Source organism: Pocillopora damicornis, chromosome 1 (genome assembly GCF_964200805.1).
Source record: "Pocillopora damicornis chromosome 1, jaPocDami1.2, whole genome shotgun sequence".
Taxonomy (NCBI): domain Eukaryota; kingdom Metazoa; phylum Cnidaria; class Anthozoa; order Scleractinia; family Pocilloporidae; genus Pocillopora; species Pocillopora damicornis.
The window spans coordinates 13513097-13536158 of NC_142670.1; the positions used below are offsets into that span (position 1 = coordinate 13513097).

Consider the following 23062-nt stretch of genomic DNA (forward strand, 5'->3'; position numbering starts at 1 on the left):
TATCACTTCATATTCGGATATCCATTGCTCCAGGTTTTCTTTCGTTATATCTTCGGTCAAAAAGTGCACTTTGAACTTTTCTCCATTTCCTGAAATTGCCTTCAGGTAGTAAAATGAATCATCTGGAAGCGAAGCCAGAAAACTCTCCTTTGTAATTTGGGTCGATTCAAAAGATTTTCTTTTCGATTCGACTTCTTTTATAGCTGAAGATATTAGATCTTTGAGAAAATTGTCGGGTTTGTCCGCCATTTTGATTTGATAAAAATCGCGATGGTTTGTGGGAAAGCTAGTCTGCATTGCTCTAATTGTCACGCATGTCGTCGGAGAGAGTCGGAAATATCGGCTCCTTCTTGGCATCGACCTTTACGATGGCATCGACCGTCATGAGAAATGGCATCAACCGTTTTCAATGGCAACGACCGTTCCGAGAAATGGCATCGACCGTTTCAAATGGCAACGACCGTTTACGAAAGGGAAATTTGCGTCGCCGTCGCCGTCGCCGTCGCCATCGCCATCCCCATCGCCATCCCCATCGCCATCCCCATCGCCATCCCCATCGCCATCCCCATCCCCATCCCCATCGCTAGCTCAGCAGCTGGTATGTTTTCTGAATAGTAATTTACCGTTTTTATGCATGTCGCTTTTCAGGATCTTCTCCGTTTACAAATGTGACAGACATTCATTTTTATTCCAGGCAAATGAGTATGTTTCAATATTTGGCGGAATAAATATTACCGAAACGACTTCCATACAAGTATGTAATTTTCATAACTTAAAGGCATTTTAACCTTGATATATGTTTTTAAACGATAAAAAGTAAATATCTGACCTTTAAGTAGAAACCACCATTAAGCCATATGAGAGAAAATGATGAGGCTTAAAATATAATCCAGGTTCCTAAAAGAGTTCTTTAGCCAATGAATACCCTGGACACCATTTGGGGCCTCCTGCTAGACTTTTTTCGCATTCTTAATATGAATTGTATGTATAAGACTGGCTACCTAATAACCTGGAAATATTTTATGAAAATGTAGGAAGCTGTAACTGTGTTTGAAGATTTTGCCATAAAAATCAAGAACATCACAAAAGACGGTATGGAAGACGTTAAAACACTACAAAAATCCATCTTTAAAGTGGCACAGGCCGTGGAGAAATTTGCTCTTAATTATGGAAAGCGACACCTGAGTGGAATGAGATCTTCAGAAAGGATCGTTCACTCAAAAATGGGTGAGAATCGGAATCCTTCAAATTGTGAAACCGTTCTTCTCACTCTGTTTATTTAAACTTTTCTTAAATAATAGATTGGTGAGTAACACTTTGCTAACTGAAATTGTCAAATCCTACCAATACTTTCCACTTACTTCATACTATACATTGAGCTCAAAATTGGCCTGTCGTTTGCGATGCATATAAATGCAAGATTTTTAACCCTACTCGTAAAAGTTCCCTGATGAACTCTATATTTCTCCAACGAAACGGTTCGAAGAACAAATTGAGTTTTCAGAATTTAGTCCCTCCAGTACTACTCGGTTATTCCGGCATCAGTTTTACATTGAAAAAACTTGTAAAATGGTTGAAATCGTCGAATAGTTGTTGAAGGGCAAATAAGATACAAACAATACCCGTCCATCCAATAAGATTATGGAATATTTGTGTACACCGCAAAACGCATGTTCGCGTAGATATGCTATTGTAAATTTCACCATAAGTGCTTTCCTTTCTCCTTTTTTTCCCGACAGTTTTGGCCATTCAAAAAGCCTATCACCAAAATGCAAATGGATTCCACTTTGAAAAACAACAATGGCAAGCGAGAATCGATATTGCTTCTTCAAATTTTGAGGAAAATGGTTTGTATTAACTATTGTGGTAACTTTACAACTTTCATTATTACCTTGATTTCTCCAATCGAAATTCCTGTATTGAAAAAAAAATCAATTTTATGGCTTTTCTTGTTATTACTTGATGACTTTTTTTGGTGATTCTTCGGGGGGCTTTAAGGATCATTGGTAGTTGCCTTTTTGTACAAGGATCTGCATAACCTACTTCTGACAGATCAAGCCATCAGGAGTGAAACGGACAACCAAAGGTGACGTTATTTTCATATTATTCCATATTACCCCCCAAAACACATAACACGGAAACACATAAGATCTAAGTTCAACTAACCTGAACTTAGGAAGTTTCCAAAAGCCCTAACTAAGGTTCGAGTACTCCCTGCTTGTCTCTGACGATTCCACCTTCATAAGAAATTCGCTTTAATCTACCAAAAGTATGTAATGTTGCTTCCTTGGTTCTGATCATTTTCAAATACAATTTATTCATAGGTATATCAACTCCAGGATTATGGCCGTAGCTGTGGACCCCAAGCCAAAGAAATTGCGAGAAAATGTCATCCTAAAGTTCAAAAACCTAAAGGTAACATGAAAATTAGCTGCTGTGCGTTGTTTTGATTTATTCTGACAGGATAGAATCCATTTTCAGGTCTTGACAGTAGAGAAGCGCTGTATGTTTTGGAGTGGCCTCAGCGAAAGGTAAAAATACCACTATATATTATTGTATAGTATCTATTCATTCCTAAATCAAATTAAGTTCGGAGGAGAATGAATGAACTTTCTCAGATGTTTTTGTGCAGATAAACACTTTCCTGGAAGCCAACATGTTGTCGTTTTTAGAGAGAGGAAGTCTGATTGAAATGTTCTCGCAACTAGGACTACAATGGAAGAAAAATTATAAAACATTACGTCTTCCCCAAACATTGAATAATTATGTGCCCTTTTGTTAACTTTACTTTTTTTCCATGTCTGACAGCTTTTCAGAGGAAGGATGCCATGTAGTTACATCAAAAAGCAACTCAGAAGAAACAGTTTGCAGCTGCAATCATTTGACACATTTTGCCGTTTTAATAGACTTCGACAGTAGCACAAAGGTAATAAAGTTATTTTTTTCCTTATTCAATTATTTTATGGACTCAATGAACTAACTCATTTTGTCCTTTACTTTTTCTTTTTTTTTACACAGCTCACTGAGGAGGACGAAACAATTCTGAAAATTATCACCTACGTGGGACTGAGCCTTTCCATCGTCGGGATACTTTTCACATTCATACTTTATTCTTGCTTCACGTAAGTAATGTACCTGAATAATAATGAGGTAGATTCTTAACTCCCCTCAACAAGGTTGATGATAAAAGAGATCCCAATGCAAATCACCATGCAAACAAGATCATGCATGTCGGATAATTCACAAATTCAAGCTACAATTCATGCCCCATCAAGAACGCTTGGACAACTCGTGGTTTCACAGTCTATGAATTGTTTAGGTTTAGACATTTTTCCGTAATATTTTCCTTTTTGTCCTTTCTGAAGACAAGTATATTTAATAGTAATATTATTGAATATTTACTGGCTTTTTCTCTTCTTTTGCTGTCAAGACTTAGATAATATTTTTGCCATATTGTTCTGTCTTTTAATTCAATTTTGCTGTGTTTTGCTGTTCTTGCTGTCTTCAATGTGTTGTTATTGTTGTTGTTGCTTCTGTCTCATTGATTCTTTTTTTTTTTTTTACTATTATTTCATCAGAGATGTTCGTCAACCTCTCTCTCAAATTCGACTGAGTGTTTCTATGTCCCTTGGAGTTGGACAGATCATCTTCCTAGCCGGGATAAACGCCACAGAAAACAAAGTCAGTGGCTTCTCTTTCTATTCATAGAATGAATTTACTCTTTGCACCGTAGATATCTTGTCGAAAGGAGCACGTTAAGAGTTATACGAAAACTCTTTCTTTTCACAGGCTGCCTGTGTTACAATATCAGCTCTGATGCAATATTTCTTCATGGCCGCTTTCTGTTGGATGCTGGTCGAGGGAATTTATCTCTAATTCTTCGTTGTGAAAGTTTACAACATTAACACCAAGATGTACATGTATCGCGTCATCTCACGGGGTAAGTTCATAATTTTACAACATCCACTGGTAACTGTAACCATGCTTTCAGATCGCCAAATCTGGTGTTGTTATCCAGCGATGTGTTTCGATTCCCTTCCTTTCTTTATGGGTAGGTCTTCCTATGATCATGGTGGCCATTTCACTTGGCATCGCTGCTGGAAAAGAAGGGTTACAAAGCTATACGACTGATAAATGGTAAGGAAAATACTCAGCGGTTTCTTTTTGCTTTTCTCCTTTTAATTCGTTTCATTGCATTTTTCTTTTATATGTTTGTATACAGTTTAGAATCGGCATTATTTCATTAGCTGAGAATTTGTGTTTCTTTATTGTCTTTTACTTCTTTGAGTTTAGTTGCTGGCTTTCCTCGACTAACAACCTGATCTGGATATTTGTCGCCTTTGTGGCTTTCATTGAAATTGTGAGTTTAAGATTAGTGTTGTTGATTGTGACTGATATACCTGCTCTAATTACCGCCAAAGATTTTTTCTCTTCTCTTAAAAATAGGAATTAAGTATTTGCCATGCGTCCCCGCACAATATTTACCACTTTCTTTTTCCTATTTACCCACAATAAACTTTGTACGTAGTGCTGTTTTCGAGGATGCTGGTCAATTTAACCTAGTGATGGCCTTCAATAACGAGGAAAACCTGTTGAGACAATGTCTTCACAGGCATAAGATAGCCTCATATATTCTCCAACTTTTACTACATAGTATGGAAAGGAAAAACCTATCCCACTTACTTGTTAATGTTTGTCACTGTTTCACATTGATATATCAAGATATGATTCTAGCGCAAAAATAACTCATAAAGCAATATTGCAAAAGTGGAAATGAGTAGAAAGAGACGGAGATATTGAATTTATATAATTTAACGCGAGGCTTCACCCAGCGTAATTCATTCAGTGTGGACACTTTTGTTCGCGATTTCTTTAGCTCCTTGGTAGAAGATCAAAGCTCATAATCTAGGTCCCCCGGTTGGAAGTTCTATTCCCTGTACAAGACGCTATACCCGACCCTTGTTACCGAACTGGTAACGTCTTTTGCGAGAAGGATTCTCTCTTACTTTGGTGATTCAACTACCATATCTAAGTACCTAATTTATCTCTATCGTACTTTTTAGCTTAACATCTTGATACTCGTACGAGTCATAAAGGAGATGACCAATTTGGTGCAGCCAACAGCGGAAGACAACCATTTTCAGCAAATACGGTAAGATTCCCAACATAAAACTAAAACAAACTAGTAGAAGAGATTGCTTTTGAGGCATATTCGCCTAACTTTCCCATTCCTTAATGAGTAAGGCATCACAATATCTAACGATGATAATTAATTGTCAAAGGAAACTAAAGGAATTTTTTTTTCAACTTCTAGACTTGGCATCAAAGCATGCGTGGTGATAATGCCCCCGCTGGGTGTCACGTGGCTATTTGGTCTACTTTCGCCTGTACATAAAGCTTTCGCCTACATCTTCACCATACTTAACTCTACTCAGGTCAGTGTTCGATGGTAACTCTCTAAAGTCATCCAATCTCTATTATTATTTTACTTTCTAACCAAGTGACACACCATTACAATGGTTAGTTATATTTATTAGAATTCTGAGGAAAAAAAAGCTGTCAACTATGCAGGAGAAGACAGATGCTTCTCCATTTATGAGATATGCAATTTTCTCTCCTTCTTGGAAATCCTGATAAATATTTGAACAATTTATTTGTATATTTTGAAAGGTAATGGTCTTGAAATCATGTTTATACTGCAGGGTTTCCTGATTTTCGCTTTACACGGTTTGCGAAACACTCAGGTAAGAATAAAGATTAGACCGATTCTACACCAACTGCATCTCATCAAGTGTTGGTGTTTCAATAAATATCCGAGTGCTAAGAACCATATTCCTTGTTGCTCGTCTATCTGCAGATAAGAGAGCGATTTGAAAGAAAGATGAGCATCGTTTTTCCATCTTCCATAAAGAACAACTCCATGAGGAAGAGGTCACACGTCAATCCAGGTGAGGTTGGGAATGTATGGGCAGTTGAATTGCAGTCTTCAGCTGAATTTAAATGGAAGTCGCACTTAACTTAAATAACTGGATCCCGCCAGCCGTAAATAACAGTCAATTACTTAGAATAATTACTTAGTTAGCAGCTCCTAGTCGGTTGCGATCGGTCTGAGTCATGATCTGCAGGCAAAAAAAACTTATTCTCTTCATTATTGTTTAAGAATGGCTGCCTGTTAGGATCGAGAATCGTCCGTCAACGACCATTTTGGTGAATTGCTCATATTTTGCCCAATGATACCCTTTGGTAAACTATTTTCAAAAATCAAGTTTAAAAGTTCCGACGATTATTAAATTTTTAGAAATTGGCGAAAATTTGAAAACGCGGTTTAAGTGCGGTTTTCCGCCTATCAAATTGTCCAAAATTCACTGCAAAAACCAAGCTCCGTTGAAGGCTTAAAATTAATTCAATTGACACCAAACTTCACACGATATAAGAAAAAGCCTTCCCATCCATTTTCACTATGTTAATTTTTCTGTACACATTGATACTGAGAATTTTTAAGTCTTCTTAGCAACACCCTCAAAGAGCGCTTAATATGACAGCAAAAAATAGGTTAAATTTAACGCGATAAAAGTGTACCTGGTACCTCATTTTTCAATTTTTTAACTTGATGTTCGTAATATAATGATACTATTTATTTCCTGAGTAAACTTTGATGATTTGAATCGGACCGCTTCCCTTCGAAAATACCGCAAATGTTTGTGTCCAGAGCGAGCAAAATGATGTGTGTTGTGTAAACAAACGCTAATCCTATCATTCCTTCCCTGGTGGAAAAAGGTTTTAAAATAAACTTTAATTCTGGAAATGTCTGACTTGTATTCCACAAAATATTGAGTTATAGTGAAGTCGTACATTCAGAGTTGTGTGAGAGCTGAGAGAAAATAAAATCACCGTCGAAAATGTTCTTACAGTCATTTCATCGATCACCATTACAAGTATTACGATTACGAAAATTGTGACAATTGATCAGTATGTTGAATGACTTTTAAACATTTCATCTGCAAGGGCTTTGTTTTAGTTTGTTTTAGATATATATGTATATATAAATCAAGAATTCCAGCGAATACAGAAGTAGAACAGCATTCTTTACAAGCAGTTCAGTGTATTAACGCGAATTGTTCCTATTTATCATAATTAACCGACATCCGGTCCCAACAAACACTGGCCGCACCACATGAGACCCTAAATGGGCTGTCATCATGAAATATACCAAAGACTGAAAACAAAAACTTTACTCAAGGTCTGATAACTACACGATAACACTATTATACTTCAATCTCAGATGTATTTTCATTGAGCTTCCAACATCTCGCACCATCTTGACCAAGATGCTGTAATTCAAACACAATTTTCTCTCGTGGTAAAGCCTGTCACGTCATCACTGCCCACGAAGCTCTTGCGCAAATGGTTGAAATTTCGTAACAGATCTAAGGAAAGTTATTTCACGGACGAGTCTTGAGCTTTCATACGTGCTCTCATCAGAAGTTATTATTTCTTGTCATTTTCTGGCTCTCTGTAGCTATATAACGCTAGTTGGTAAGGTGACCCCTTGCGGGCGATCTCCTGATTATCCTGGTCAGGTGGAATGCATTACACTCGAGGATTGCACGAAAGATGTAACTGGACATCTATCGACTCTTGGACTGAGTGCAGATGAAGGTTCTAGAACTGAAATGAAGCTGCTTTTAGCCAGAGCCGGTAAATATTGATTTTGTGTGTTTTCAGGTAACTTTATTGTGCTTATGAATGAGTGCTGCAACAGATTTAATTGGTGTTATATTTTTTTACAGGTGTTTTCTCATTTGAGCAAAAACATCTTACCCTGACTATTTGCCCACGCCATAGGGCAGACTTTGGCATACGTTGGAGGACTAGGAAAACCCTTTGTGCAATTCCCAAGGATCTAGCGACACATAAGTCCTCAAGTGCCAAAGGAAGCAACCGTGTGGATAGCCGAAAATCGATGTATATTTTTTGCAACACCAACACCTTAGTTCCAGTTGGGTCGCGTAAGTTGAATTGCTTCTGTTGATAAATGTTCTCATGAAATTGCTTTTTCTCACGTTTATTTGTAATACCTTACACAAAAAAAAGCACTATAAGTTTCAACTTTCTCAAGCTAGCAAATTTTATATTTGTGAGGAAACTGCAATTTATATTGCTAACGTTTTTTTCTCGTCTGAGTAGCTGATAATCCATTGATTGATGACAGATTGATTACTTTATACCTAGAAATAGTAATTGATATGAGTTATTTACTTGCTTTTTTTTAATAAAAGCAATTTGTAGGCGATGCGACGAGTTTATCTGCAGGCAAGTTGCAGATGAACAGACGCCGGCGGAGGGCGCTGGAGCAAGTACTGTGTCTACCCCTAAAGAGCCTCGAGTGGTGCAGATACCTGAACAACAGACAATGGTAAGCTTCAAATATGAATTGATGATCTCAATCTTGTTTTTTAAAAGGAAAAGAGTCATTTTTAGAAGAGCATAGAAATTTGAAAAAAAAAATCGAGGAAGAAAAAACACGTGACAAACACAAACACAGCGTGACAAACACAGTAGTAAATCTGGGACAAGGCTCCTTCGTTGACCAGTAAAACTCACTGCTTTTCGGTCACTTTTTCTTATATGAGGGTTGGGGAAGGGGAGCGGTGCTATGCCGCACTTTGGAAGGCTAATTCCTGTCCCACATTTGTTTGTTTTCTGGATGTCCCGAAACAGTACCTGGTGCTGCTGAGATTTTTTATTACCCGAAACTGATTCCCTACAAACATATACAAAGAAATCGGTTTTAGAGATTTGATGCTTATAGAGCAAAACTTTTCGTAGGTTCATGAGATGGAAACAGACCGTCCAGGAGAGGAATCAAGTGCTGACAGTGAGTCATCTTCTGATGGTCTAGAGACAGACTTGATGTTTCTGGAAATATCATCCCAGGGGTTGAAGGATGACGAGACGTTTCTCAGTCCCGATACTGCAAGCCTCGTCTCCTCAACGAGTGAAGAGAGCATCACCTCAAAGCCAAATTTCCGTGAAAAGTTGAACGAGTATCTGGTGTCCAAAAACATTGAACCTGTCTCTCAACCTTGGGTTGAGTGGGAAAAGGCCAGTGACAGCACTAAGCTTCGGTATACTAGACGAACCGCAGAGATTTTTTCTTCTGTGCTCCACGACCTAACACCCAGTTGTGCAGGTTCTCTTTGGCAAGCAGTCGTCTCTTATCCTGCCTTGAACGAAGCACTCGGGCTGGACGAACTCTCCGAAACTTCCAAATGCTACCTCCAGGTCTTAGCTGAGGCATATGACAAAGCCTATGGGTGGGACACAAGACGGCAAATTCTTTCGATGATGAGTGGTGTTTCCAATTATAATGATATCTCGAGATTCATACCTGGCTTAAGTAGATATCGTTTTACCATAGCTAATCTGCATCGTCTTCAGCACGGAAGCGGCGCTTCAGTGACCCCCCAGCCTTCATCAAAGATAAGAGTCGACCCAAGACAACTGGATCACTTTTTATCTTATATAACAAGCCCCCATTTGGTGCAAGATCTGCCATTTGGACAAAAAACACTGAAGCTCTCCTCTGGACAACTGGTTGAAGTACCCAATGTTATTCGCACCATGATACCGCAAAGGATAGTGCGTCAGTATACCCAGTACTGCAAAGAGACTGGATTTGAGGCGTTCAGCGAGTGGACGATGCTGCGTGTTCTAAATGAATGCAAGGCCTCGACCAGAAAGTCTCTCCAAGGCCTTGACTATTTTGCAGCAGACGGGGCGCGTGCGTTCGATGAACTAGAAGGCTTGGTTCTTCAATTGGGGGAGCTTGGTCGTGGAAAGGAGTGGCAAGTGCGATACGTGAAATCATTAAAGGTGGCCAAATTCTACCTGAAGGGTGATTTCAAGGTAAGCAACCGAAAGTGTCAAGAGTTCCAAGAAAATTGGATTATGTTTTTCAAGCAGGGTGATCTTATTTCACAAATGGATGGAAGTATGGCACGAAAAAACCGTTCCGATGACAGGTCCACCCTGACTGGGAAATATACGTCGGTTTTTGCTCTTGGTATTCGTTTTTTATCAGTATAAATTATGCTTGTAATAGATTTTATCTTCTCAGATTATTGAGGTCATTCGATTTAGATAACATGAAGCATACATATTGCAAATATTTTTTGTCGTTAATGTTGCAGTAACATGGTAATCCATGCTTTGTGTCAAGCTGTGTTTCCTATTTTCACTCAGGTTCACGTGAGCTATTCTTCTCCCGTTGCAAGTCATTGCAGTGTATTTGCTCTGAGTGACACCGAAGATTCTGACCTGCGGCAGCAATGCAAACACAACCATGACGAGCTCTGTGACCAATGTGAAAGCTTGCATTTGACCCTGAACGACATATCTACTGCGGTCGATGAAGCATCTTTTACCACAGAAGAAGACAAAGACGAAGCTTTGTTTCTCGTTAGCTCTGCTACGCTTGCCATCCAGTCATGGAAGTGCCATTTGCTGAGGTCGACCCATCAAGATCAGGCTCGTTTGGACGTCATCGATGCCCTTAATTCTGGAACAGTATTCATTGTAAATGACTGGGCCATGAAGTTCTTGCCTCAGAGATACCGCGAGTCACAGACAGACTGGTTTGGTAAGCGGGGTATTTCTTGGCACATGTGGTATACAGACGAATAGAGGGTGTGCTACAGTGGCAAGCCTTTATCCATGTGATTCAGTCCTGTACCCAAGGAAGTTCTGCCGTTACCGCGATTATGCAACATGTTCTAGCCACATTAAAGTAAGAGTATCCTGAAATCAACAAGGCCTACTTCAGGCAAGATAACGCCGGCTGCTACCACTCCTCTCGCACGTTAACGAAGTGCCAAGAAATTTCAGCGAACACCGGAGTGAAGATAGTCCGCGTTGATTTCAGCGACCCGCAAGGCGGGAAAGGGGCTGCAGATCGACTAGCTGCGAGCTGTAAAAGCCACATTAGGGCATTTATTAATGAAGGCCATGATGTCTGCACCGCCAGCGACCTGAAGGAAGCTCTGCTATCCCATGGCGGTTTGGAAGGTGTACGAGTGGTTTCTCTGGATACCATCGAAGAAACGCCAGACGATGTGCAAACCATTACAGGAATCACCAAGTTGAACAACTTTGAGTTTAGTTCAGTGGGCTCTATTTCCTGTTGGCGCGCATATTCCGTCGGCCAAGGGAAAGTGATCAAAATTGAAAAATCCTCTTCTGGTGAGTTAATGGTTCTTGAATAAGCCCAGGCCTTTCTGCTAGTTTATGACAGTCTGTTCTGTAAGGTTTCTATTAATAAGGGAAAAATTTTATCCGCAATGCATCATAAAAGACTTTCCATAAGAGATCAAATGTTTACAAAACGCTGCTCAAGCAAACAAAGCACAAGAAAAAGGGGTGAGTATTTTAAAGCCCTCTTACACGGTATTCTGTCGTGGGCTGCCTTTGAGGGCTACGCGTTGATGCAAGATAATTATTTCTTAGCTGTGTGGCTGTCATATTTATATTTCTCTTATATCTTTTGAAGGTCCTGGACAAGGGATTCTGCAGCCATCATTTTCTGCAGGAGATTTCCGTTCCTATAAAAGTACCCCCCACAAATCGTCAGGGGAAGAAAATGTGGCTGAAGAGACAGCTTCCATAGAACGTGGCCAGGTAGCAGGGGTGTATTCATGTCCTCAAGACGGCTGCACTCGTGTTTTTCAAAGGCTTTCAGCCTTAGAAAAGCACTTGTCGCTTGAAAAATGTACCAGGGTACCAGAAAAAATTCTTTAATGGACTTGGCAAAAATTGGCTACAAATCGTATTTGGAGGAAAGTGTGGGAAAGCTGCCATCACTTCAAGCCCCTGTACGACAGGAAGATTCTCGTGTTTCTCTGAAAGAATGATGGGCTCTTAGAGTAGTAAGGAAGGCTTACAGGTTCAGTGAAAAGCAAAAGTCGTACCTTTTATCTAAATTTCGAATAGGGCAGACGACAGGCCACAAGCTTGACGCAGAGGTAGTTGCTCGAGAAATGCGGCGTGCCCGGGGCACCGATGGTGCACGACTATTTCAGTCATCAGAATTCCTCACAACCACCCAGATCACCTCCTTCTTCTCAAGACAGAGTGCTTTAGTACGCCAGAGAGATCCTGATGAGGCTGATATCCGAGCAGCTCAAGAGGAGAGTAATTTTAGCGAAGCAAAGGAGACTGTCGCGTCAATACAACTTGACCATCCCCTGATCTACGATCAGTACGATCTTTGTGAAATGGCGCTAAATGACTCTTTGAAGATCCTGAAGCTACCCATGCTGCAGCACATGTGTGAAGACCTTGGCCTCGATATACCATCAAAGCCCATGCGTAAAAAGGCCCCGTACTTGGCTCTACTGAAAGAGATTGTCAGCAAATGTACTTGCCAAAAGTCATCGTGATGCTGACTTTCTCTTTAGTTTAGCAGAATAGAAAAGTGAGGAAGAAACGAATTAACGGTGACTCGTTCCTAATCGTCAGTTACTAGTTATCTCATTTTTAAAGCTCGTAGAGTAATTAGAAGTTCTTTAGTTTTGTTCTGTTTTTCTTTTAATCATGCCAATATTGACCCTCACTTTCCTTTTCTGGTCTTCACATTGGTAATGAAGTTTACTCATCTGGTAACTGACACATGCAAACTGACAGACGTGAGAGTATTCAACCTACATTTCTTTCCTCTCATTTTGAAGTGCGGGATTTCTTTCTATAATTTAACGACATAATTATTGAAACTGCCATAAACCTGCAAGACTCCTGGCCTTGAATAATAACACCACACACCAAATAAAAAGAAAAAGATTTATTGGAGCCGAACGTGCTTGATACTAAGAGTGTGGGTTGAAACTAAAACGAAAAAAAAAAAGCAAAAAGGTTACAAGTTGCGACTAAGGTAAATAGAGTAAAGAAATAACAAAACTGCAAAACGAGGACTGTGAAGTACACTTACATTGTTTTGGCCAGAGAAAACTTCTGTAAAGAGGACTGCGAATAACGCGAAGAGGCTAGAAACAAACTAAACAGAACTGCGCTAAGCGCGGACCAAACTGAACTCACAAACTGTACTGACAAACTACGATATTCAAATACGCTAGAAAATGCGGAAAATAAAACTATAGAAAGGCGCTAATGAAGATGAAACAGCACGGAAACGCTAACGAGGGCACGAAAACTGACAGAAAGAGATAAACACCTAAATTAACGCCAAAAAGAAGACTAAACAAATGAACGAAAGGAAATATAAACTAATTTGCGTACGCAAAGGAAAAACAAATTAGGCAAGAACGAATAATCAAAAAAAATGTTACACTTGGATCTAACAATTATTTCATTTGCGGTTTCTACGCGGGTATGTTTCAGCACCCCCGACACGTTTCCAATGGCGTTACGTTGCGTGACATTGATAATCACAAGGATAACAAGAACTGTCGCCTTGCATTTAATTACTTTGAAGGTCAAAAGTCGCCTTTCCATGTATTTAAACCTACAGAAAATGAGTTCTCAAAGTAAAAGATAAAAAAAAATCTAATTTATCAGCATGGAATCAAGTACTAATCTACTAAATAGCTTCTCTCGAATGTATCTTTTGCATTACTTGAATGTGAGTTGGTGCTAATGTAATATGTACTTCACTTGTAGATTTTTAGCCAAAAAATATTTTGTAGAACCTTTTCAAATATCTTACGGAATAATTTACTTGTCACTTTACATTTTCCGAGCTACAAACCGACACAGCAGAGGCCGGATCTAATTTGGAAATTTAACAACTCGATATGATTAAATTACGTTGTTGTTTGTTTACACACTTTGCATCATTTTGCTCGCTCAAGTCACAAACACTTCTGCCATTTTCGAAGGGAAGCAATGCGATTCCGAGCATCACACTTTCCACAATGAATGGAAAATAGCAATATTTCACGAATATGTTGTTGAAAATCTAAAATATGTGGTACCAGGTACATTTTTTTCGCGTGAAATATCACCCGTTTTTCGCTGCCATTTTACGCGGTCTGTGAAGATGTTCTTTCAAAAGCTAAAGTAATCCCAAAATCGATGTGCCCAAAAAAAATCACTCACTAGAATTGAATGAGAATAGCTGTCCTAATATCGTGTGGAGTTTGGTGTTGATTGATTCCATTTTCATCCTTAAACGGGGCTTGGTTTTTGCAGTTAATTTTTGACTGTGCGTCATGCGGAGCCTGAGCTCCGGAAGCCTGAAAACCGCGTTTTCAGATTTTCGCAAATTTATGAAAATTTAATAATCGCTGAAACTTAAAAACATGATTTTTGAAAATAGTTTATCAAAGGGTATCTTTGAGCAAAATATGAGCAATTCACCAAAATGGTCGCTGACGGACAATTTTCGATCCTGACAGGCAGCCATTCTTAAGCACTCAACTAGTTGTGATCGTAATCTATCTTCTTCATGAATATAGGTTTATTTTCTAGGCGATCGTATATTTGAAGGCAATATTCATCGAAATAAACCAATCTATAGATTTAAATTTCTAATGACTTAGTATCTTTATGACTGTCCTTCAAATAAGACCGCAGAAATCGAGAATGCCTATTCATGCCCACATTCATACTAAGGAACTTCTGGAGAATTTTACCAGGTTACGTAGTTATGATGTAACAGCACCAATATAGTTGCGTTACAAGCTTACGGAATTTTGTTGAATTTTGTTTTCAAATATCACTACAGTGAAAGTTAGCATTGCAGAGGAATTTCAATAAGCGAGAGAAGGAGTCGATCATGAAGATGTGCCTAACAGTTTATAATAGTCTAGTTTACGTCATACCCATCTATAAATAAACATGGATGGCGAAGCGTGCTATTAAGACGGAAGAAGTTAAAATAAGAATTATTCTGAAATATACAAGCACTTTCCTCTCTACACTGCTCAAATGCGATAGGTCAAAACGCTTCAAGCTTCGATTGACCTAATATATCCCAGCTAAGACGAGCGAATATTCCAGAATAAATAATCAATTATTCCATGAGCGCGGAGAGACACTGGGAGAGTAGAATGTCTCGCCCACAGAGCACATCACTACGACCCAAGAACGTCTCGCACTAAGAGCTTTTGACTCGCCGCTCGTTCTAAATTGTTGGAATTCAAACATTTGGACACAAAAGTGATAGTCTGCATGACGCTTTTCTAGGGGAGAATTGTTTTTTAGGCTGAACACTAAACTTTGGCCGTTAGCCACCGTTGTTTTAAAGGCATACGAAGTAATTAGCATGTCATAGGCGAGATGAATAAATAACAATAATTTCCATTTATGCATAACGAACAGATGGCATACTAGCTTAAGCTGCTCGTTGATAAAACAGAATTTTGTTTAGGACAACTTTCATTTAACAGAGCTCATAAATAAATTACCGTTCTCACCATCAAATATTTTTTAGTTGCTTCTTCTACAACACTTAAACTACAAAAAGTATTTTAATACCGTGAAGTTTCCCAATTTTATTAGAAAAACAATGCTCTACATCAGGTGCAAGTTCCTTTTTGTCCATTGGTCCGTCTATGACAGAAAAAAAATGGAGACTACCGCCATGAACATGTGTTCAGAGATCATGATTTGCATTAAAATCTAACTCGGCTTTTTAAAGGCTTTTTACGAGGATGCCGCAAATCCGCAACTCTGAAGCGGTGTGAATCAAATATAAGTGAATCTGGCAAAATGTTCAAAAACCCGGTAATATTTTGTATGCTGGGTGAGTACGACCCTAGTTATTCCTGTTTGTTCTGCAGTAGCTATGAAACCAATCGAAATTGACTCTCCATTTGTAAAATATTTATTCCGATGTTTAAACTTACGGAACTCTAATAATGAAACATGCGAGACTCTTAACATGTCCTCTCTAGTTGCTGTCTAATTATTAAAGCTAATTATCATCATTATCGTTATTATTAGTTTCTCAATATTTTCTCTTTCCATACAATGCAAATTAAATGGAAAATAATCACCCGTAATGACACATTCGTATAAGTTGTGCGCTAAGTTAGTACCATTTTAATTATATCTTGGCTTTCCATTTGTGACACATTTATATCCATTTTGGATCGTCCTGTGTTCACCAATTTACCAAACCAAACAGAGAAGAAATGTCAGGTGGCGGATATTTGGCACTGTTAATTAAACCAAAACAAAATAGATTTAAAGAAGTCCGCGCTAAACTTTCAGTTCTTAATCAGAAGTGAATCTCTTATAAACTGGATTACTGAAGCCTTTTAGATTCCATAAAGTGCAACGTAGGTTTCCTTAGAGCGTTCGGATGAGGCGTTATTCAGATATCGCAGTACCCAAATTTTTAGAGCTTTCAAATTGTTAACATTCAGAGTAGATGACTGCTGACTGCTTGCCAAAGTGGATGTCATGGTTAATTAAAACATATTTTTCTTCTAAATTATTCTTCTTTATGCCCTAAAGCAAACTTCACACTCAACACATTCCTCTTCTTTAAAAAAAAAATATTCGGGCTCTGGCGGTTCCGCAGGTTCCGCTTCCTGCTGATCCATAGTTTTGTAACTCCCAAGAATATGGAAAAATCCTCACAAAATTTTGGAGCCCAACCACTCAAGATTCAAATTGTGCAGAAGTTTTATTTGAGCGGTCAGATTTGATACCCGATTCATTCACTTAAAATGCGAGCTCAAACGAAAAATTGTTTTCTCTGGATAGCACTTAATAAGTTTACATCTTTTCATTCATTTATAGTTCGGTTGCGCTCCAAATAGCCCGTTAAAAAAATTTTCCGAAGGACATTCCTAAAGGGTTTATCGTATCCTTAAAAATGTTTCCACATGTGAAAAGTTTTGTTCAGCTAGTTGGTGAATTGCGGAGATGCTGCATTTTCTTAATAATTTCTCCGTCAACTCCCTAGGAAGGTAATTAAATTCATGAATAGATGTTAAAGGGCATGTAGCAAATAAAATGTATTAGTACTCGTCTTACTCGAAATCTAATAAACTTTTTCATTGTTTCAAATGTTACTCTTTAGATAACAATCAATTTATTTGTCCATTTTATCTTCTATAGTCATCCTTCGTTTGTTGATGAAATTGCCAGGGACAGGTGAGGCAGCTTCATTTCGATTTAATATTTATGTTCCTTTAAATGGACGGGAAAAAAGATAATACCTGCCAAATTATCATATTAATTAGTTATAGACTTCCTGTTAAATTACATTGGATTGCGATTCAAAACGTGAGTTGGAAAGCAAAACAAAATGTCAAATAATAACGGTGCTATTACCCTGATCTCCCCAGGATCCACTTTTAAAACCTGGCCTGATTCTAATATTTGCTTCAGTGATGTAGAGGGTTTAATGCCCATCGTCTGTTATTAAAATTAACAATATAAAAAGTACTTTCTCGTCTTTATCATTATCGCTTTCACTGTTGTTATCATCAGTATACATTTTTTCGTTTATTTATTTATTCATTTATTTTCTTCTTATAGAGTGCCAACCAACCTGTTTCAAAAACTCCTCTTACATATTTTCAAAAAGCAAAATTTACAAGCCTTTTAATAATGAAGTCTGCTCCATCTTGGGAGGTTATTTAGTCTCCATCGAGAGTGAGGAAGAATGGCAGTTTATCAATCATGAGATTCAGAAGCGTGGTAGTTGGAATACTTCGGCTACTAATGCGTGGCTCATTGGTTTGGAGAAGAAAGACGGGGTTTGGATATGGAAGAGTGGAGAACAGCTAAATATTTCGAAATGGCGAGATTCTGAGCCAAATGTTAACGACGAAAGGGTGGAAATATCCATGAACAGAGGCCTCTTTAATGGTATCTCTCGGAACGATAGAGGAGATGCCTACATTTGCGAGATGCCCGGAGGTAAGATCACATTCCAACCATATTTTTATTTGGGTAATGAAAAAGGTAATTTAAGAGGCCTCCAAGCAAACTTTGAAACATTTTTTAACAAGCATCTGTCATAATTTAATAAGAAATAGCAAAAAAGTGCTGGTTGGCAAATAAACTGAACTGGACAGTAATTTTAAATAAATTTTGAAGTTGTGGGAGTTTGCTCGTAGAACTGGTCTTTCATCAAAAGGAGAATTTTAAAGCAGCTTTTTCTCGTTGAATTACTTTGTTTACTGTTGCGAAATTTACGGTACCAATGTCCAGTTTGAACGGACTTGCAAAGACTTACCGAAAGCGTATTTGAAGTATAGAAGACCTCGCTCACTGTTCTCCAAGGAACAAATTATTTGAGAGAAATATTCAGATACATAATGAATGAAATTACCCCTAATGAATTCAATTGCAAAGAAATACCTCACGTTTTAACTGTCTAACTTACTTCTAGTAAGGTTTAGGTTAATTACAAGCGGCTTTTAGGCCGCGCGTTAACCCTTCTAATGACATAATTGCTACCAATATTCATCTCAAAACCAATTCTTTTTTACAGGCAAACAAAGTGATCTAAGAGAGAGAAAGAGAGAATTAATAAGTTTTTATCAATCGGCTTGATTTGTTCCAAAACGATTTGCTTAAATATACTGTCCAGCCGGTAAAACCAAACAAATTTATAAAAAATGGCAACAAAGCAAGAGATGTAATCGGCGGCTCGCTCAAGGGATACCGTGCCCGTGGGCAAAGATAGGAAAACCCGGACCGCATTAAGTACTAATAAGATTCCAGGATTCGTTACCATGCCCTCTGAGAAAAACAAATGATAAATGCAGTTCTTTTGAGAAAGGCTATCGGAGAAAAGCGTGTCGGAAGTGTAAGCGCTAACCTGAGAAGTATTGCTGGTAGCCTTTAGGTCATGGTTAGACTTGACCTCAGGAATTTAGGGAAATCTAGGAAATGTTACTTTAAAGAGGAGGCATAACGGGTTTGAACAACCTAATTTAATTGCAAGACTGACTTTAGATTCTAAACTGCATGAGCTAACCCTAATTAATTTATCTTTAGTTTTTATGTCCCTATTGATTATCGTTACCCAGATAATCTTTTGAGATTGTCGCGTGCACTTTAAAGGTTTGCTCTTTGCCCGTAACAACTGTATACGGTTCAATGCGTATCTCCAGTTGCACATTTATGGGAACCTACATTTACATTTAATTTTACGTTTTTTAAGTCTGATTAGATGGAGGAGGAAGAATATGGGGCGGAGTGGGGGAGGTGTCAGCTCAACGAGGAACTAAGTAATATTCAAAAACTCGACTACCAAAATTACATGAATTCACAAATAACCTTATAATCATAATCTTAGCTAATGTCAAGTTAACTAATCCACAAAAGCAGGCCAGGGTGGCAGACGCCGTAGCGAAAAAAGATGTATAGTACTGATTGACACTGATCAAACAAACACATATGATGTAAAAAAAGAAAAAAAGAATTAATTGGGGAATGAGTCCCATTTTCTGTCTCATTCATTTTTTCCTTTGTTGTGATTGTGATTATAATCTTTTAATGTTATCAATGCTATTATAATTATCACTTCGTTTATCATCATAAGGATAATTGGTATCTTTGTTTTCATCTTCATCATCATGTAGAATGCCCAAAGATAACTTTTAAAAACTCTTGGTACATAATTTCGGTGGATGGAGAGTCCTGGTACTGGAGCAGAGACACTTGTTCAAGTCTAGGCGGGGACCTAGTTTCCATTGAAACCCAAGAAGAATGGAATTTGATTAATGACGAAATTCAAAGGCGAAACACTACGAACTATGAAAATAAATGGAGAATTGGTTTAAGAAAAAGGGCCAGGAATTGGACCTGGGTGAGTGGAAGACCGCTGACTATTTCCAAGTGGGGACAAGGGGAGCCAAGTGGTGAACACGACGCGGCTTTCATGTACAAGAGGTTCCGTAATAGCGAACGGGGCGTGTTTGGAACTTATAATAATGAAAGTTGGAAAAAACAGCAAGCTTATATTTGTGAGATCCCTAAGGGTGAGTTGATATGTTGTTGTTTTTTTCCTTTTTTGTATTGTTATTTTGAGTAAACTCAAAGGCACTAGAAGCGCTTAAGGGCAATAAACACTTATTTGCCAACGTTTGTGGTACTCACGAGAAAAGTTATAAAAACCCTCAGACAGTCAGAATCAAGATTACACTTACCTTTGCGTAAATTAAAATATGTTTGAAACAATCTCAATGAACGTTTTCACAATATACATGTCTACCTTCAACCTTGTGAACAGGGGAAAGTTACAGATGGTTCTTTTACTATCACTTTTACGAATAACAACGGTAATGAAACTGATGGTGAATACCAGTTGCAAAGAATTCTCAGTCCAATTGCTTTTTTAGATGATAACACATGATGATGTGAAGTGGGTTATCTTTTTGTGAAGAGCTTGTGACTCATATCGGTTGAGAACCATGCCAATTATCGTCTTCTGAAACAAATTGTTCTTGAGTGGAAAATTCACTTTTAGCAGCCATTGGTCCCATGTGAATTTTTTTCAGTAGTGTTGGATAATGCGGTTCGAATATCTGATAAAATGCAGGGTGTTTAGAATGAAATGACACGTGAAGTGTAAACATGGAGTGAATCTAATGAGGCCAAATGGAATTTTATTGGTGGAATACAATCCAAGCAATTACCAAATGTTCATCCAGTGCAATGACTGGGTATATTTTGATTGGACTTCGAACGTTGTTTTCATAGTACGCGACGGAAGTAAGCTTTTTCAGTGGCCGTTGTATGAAAAGGAGCGGATAAAACGCTTTTAAACTTAAAAATGATACAACAAGTTAAATGCGAACCTTTCATATCCCGATAAATCTCAACCTACATCGACAAGGCTCTTGCGAAGGCCACGAACCCTTTCATTTACCAAATGAGTTCAAAATTTCAGGTTAATGTAATTGTTTGCGCACGGCCCTCTGATTCCATAACATCATTTACAAGAAAACAATACCAAAACGCTGTGATTGGGGCAAGATATCCAAATGTTATGTGACGGGATGTATACCCTAATGTGGCAGTCGGATTGGTGTGAAATGCATGCAAAGAAAACGGCAATCTGATCGCTGCGAAATACATACCCTTATGCGGCAGTCTGATTGCTGCGAGCAAAATACCACTCTACGCCCAAACAAAGTACAACAAATAACACGTTCTTAGAAAAGTAAAGCTACAAAATGAATGAATTGACAGAAGCCATTACTTGTTAATCTTTTCCTCTCACAGTGGTGTTAACAGTGGGGATGGTCAGGGTATTTGTGATGTATTCCAATAGTGTCCTCTGGCATAGCACACATCAATCAGTTTTCATGTCGAAGATGGAATGTTTTGCGAAACGTTCCCCTTTAAACACTGTTGTATCGAGGAAAGTGATTTAGTTCTCTGATATTTCAGCCGTGAATTTAATAGTAGGGTGGAAACAGTTGTGCGATAAGCTGGAGTAGTGTCTCCTAAAAGGCTAATGTTCTCTCAGTAAGGCCGTCACAACCTGAGATCATAGGTCTATCGACCAGTATAGGTTTGTGTATTTTCGTGAGCGTATAGAATATTGGTATTCAGAGCGGATTGGGAGTTTGAGAAGCCATTTCTTAGTCATGTCATCAATGTTTTTGCCCCGATTTGGTTAATGATTTCATTAAACCTTTTCCGCGTGCTTTTTACTAATGGTGCTCTGAGAGGTTTGTAGTGAATGCTACTACTCTGCTGTCGCGTTGCAATTTTGACCTCCTCTATCTTTTTGTCTTATTTGTGATGACTGTTGTTAAGATATGTCTGCTTTTTTGAGGTTTAAAGCAGAGTTGTTTTTCAACTCTTGTAGAGCTGTGACCTCATTGCGTGACAAATTATGTTTTGGCTTACTACAGTAACCTCTTCAAGTTGTGCTTTGACACTTTCTAAGTAGCTCTCAAGGACAATAGAGGGCTGAACCGATGGCATCTAGTTTGATTTAACACAAAATGGGTGCGTTTCTTTGTTTTGTCCGTGAAAGATGTAGAGGCGTACGCGTCTCCCAAATTTTTCATAATCTCGCAAGAGTTGTTGCCTAATTTTAAATTCGTTTGTCACGGGTGTTGGGATGAGTTTAAGACATTTTGATAGCACGCTGATTGACTTTCAGAGAGTTGACAGTTTGAGAATTTTTTTCGGAATTTTTCTTTTGTCTCCCTAACATTAGCTAAAAGGCTAAATTTTAAAGTGCGTCGACGCTCTTTGCGTCCAAGGCTTTTTTCTGCTTCCGGTATTGTTACAGCTAGCTTTTTAAGAGTCAGAGAACATACTGACATATTTTCCATCGCTTTTATTTGCAAGTGTATAAATAAGCTCTTTAAGGTCGAAAATTCATTCCTTCATTCGGCTATTCACTGTTTTTTTACACTGTTCGCCGAGCGCTTTCCTTTTAGCGGTTGCCTATCTACCTGTATGTTCTTACGAGCTGAGAGTTCGTAGTTAGCCCCCGTTTCTTTGGCTCTCAGTCTTCTTTGGTGAAAGTTAGTCATGGAATTAACTAAGCCTTGTTGACCTTGTCTTTTTATTTCTTTTACTTCGAACAATATATGCGCCATTCCTTTATAATACTAATTAGTCGCTATTAACCTTTATTTAAATTGTCTCATATTCATATTAAAGACGTGTATGGTATTGTCTTCAAAGAAGAGAGGAGGCTTTTCAAACTAATTAGATAAATGTTAATATTTCTTTTTTTTTTCATCCTTTCGTCATCAGAAGAATCATTAACAGTATCACCACCAACATGGACAGCATCACCAACCTGGACAGCATCACCAACCTACACAGCATCACCAACATGGACAGCATCACCGACATGGACAGCATCACCAATATACACAGCATCACCAACATACACAGCATCCCCAACCTACACAGGATCACCAACATGGACAGTATCGACAACAATGACAGTTTTACCAACACCGACTTCATTATCATCATCAACAACTGAAGGTTGCTTATTTTCCGAAAGTTAGGCTTTTTCCGATTTCACTTGGCATCTTTTCAGCTTTCACGCCACCCCTTTCTGTAGCGAGGGCTTTGTCTTAAAAGTGTGGGAAAGACAGTATCC

General features: G+C 38.4%; 2 protein-coding genes and 1 pseudogene across 3 annotated transcripts in view; 2 read left to right on the plus strand and 1 right to left on the minus strand.

Annotated features, from left to right (window-relative positions):
- The window catches only part of LOC149052134 (replication factor C subunit 1-like), a 231202-nt gene that overhangs the window by 53570 nt on the left and 154570 nt on the right, over positions 1–23062 (minus strand). The window lies entirely within an intron of this gene.
- Positions 1–23062, plus strand: part of LOC149052135 (uncharacterized) — a 268018-nt gene that overhangs the window by 29157 nt on the left and 215799 nt on the right. The gene's annotated exons all lie outside the window — the stretch shown is intronic.
- On the plus strand, positions 7336–12759 carry LOC149052138 (uncharacterized; annotated as a pseudogene). The gene is made up of 5 exons (XR_016187111.1): positions 7336–8009; positions 8280–8416; positions 8830–9909; positions 10246–11241; positions 11549–12759. The product of XR_016187111.1 is annotated as an uncharacterized LOC149052138 (transcript).